Here is a 1,441-nt window from a genome sequence, read left to right on the forward strand (position 1 = left end):
CATAAACACCTTGTGTTTAAAGAATCTATTTTTTTATTGAGTCAGTTGTTTTATGTGAAAAAAATGAACGATTTTTTCGCGATTTTTTTACGATACAGTAAGTTCACTTTGATTTACATGTGATATAAAAATTGAGACTCCGGAATCAATGAACACACATAAAATTTTAGCGAGTGAAAAGAAAGTCCCCTGGAGGCTTCAAAACAAATTACCGATTTAAAATTTTTAAAGGACGTATCCGGACGTGAAAGTTTATTGCGCATATTTTTTCCCTATGCAAAAAGTTGTAGCTTTTGTAGTTTTCGAAATAAAGCCAAAAAACTTACTTTTTTGAAAAAGTCGATTTCAATCCGTTTTTCACTTCAACTCGAGCTCAGTGCTTCAGTTTTTGAAATTTTTTAATGAAAATTTAAGGGATTGTGCTTCAGGATGTCCTTCGATTAACAATGTAATGTGCATTCAAAACCGCTGTTTTCAAAAATTGTTATTAATTTTTTTCTGATGCTCGGCGCGAATCGAACATTTGTAACTTACAGCGTTTCGTTTAGCGAGGGAAGTTTGAGCAGCCAAATACTTCTTGCGGCAGAAATGCAGAGAAAAGTGTAATTAAGTTTTCTGGGAAGTTTCAGATTAAAATATTTGATAGTTTAGGAGTAGTTATGATTTTAGTGAACGTCAGCGCCGGAATCTTTGAGCGTACTATGTACTCGTACTCTGAGACTTTCCACTGTGTCACGTTATCTCGCTAGTGAGATGTTGCTTAAAATACGATATTATGCAATTTTTATTGAATAACAGTTAAACGAAAATAAGTTAACAAAATATTCATGAATTTTATACAATTTTCAATGTATTTTTCCGTTTTCTTTAGATTTAAAAGTAGGATTCTCTTATGTACACCTAATGTTTACACCTATATTCGGCTTAACCCGTAAGCGACCTTGAATATGCATTTTAAAAACAAACCTATGCACACTTGTCTTGCAATTTCGCTAAATCTGTTTCAAAAATAAAACAGATCATTTAGTCTTTAACTGATCACTGGATGTTGCACATCAGAGTGTCTTTAATATTACTCGGAAAACTCATACGTCTCTTAAAATATAGGGAACATTGAATTTGATTCCTAAGTTAATATATGTATAAATATTGAAAGTGATTAATTAAATAAGTGTCATCGAGTTTATCAGAAACTCCAACTATATAATAGAATCCTACATTTAAATCTAAAAAAACGGAAAAATACATTGAAAATTAAATAAAATTCATGAATATTTTGTTAACTTATTTTCGTTTAACTATTATTCACAAAACAATTGCATAATATCCTATTTTAAGAGTTCCAGTTCTACTTCCCCCCTCTCCCAACCCTCCCTTATTAACTGAAGTTTTTGGTGGAACTGACGTTAGAACTACAATCTCCACCATATGACGACTTGAT

The sequence above is a fragment of the Belonocnema kinseyi genome, chromosome 1 (genome assembly GCF_010883055.1).
Source record: "Belonocnema kinseyi isolate 2016_QV_RU_SX_M_011 chromosome 1, B_treatae_v1, whole genome shotgun sequence".
In the NCBI taxonomy this organism is placed as follows: domain Eukaryota; kingdom Metazoa; phylum Arthropoda; class Insecta; order Hymenoptera; family Cynipidae; genus Belonocnema; species Belonocnema kinseyi.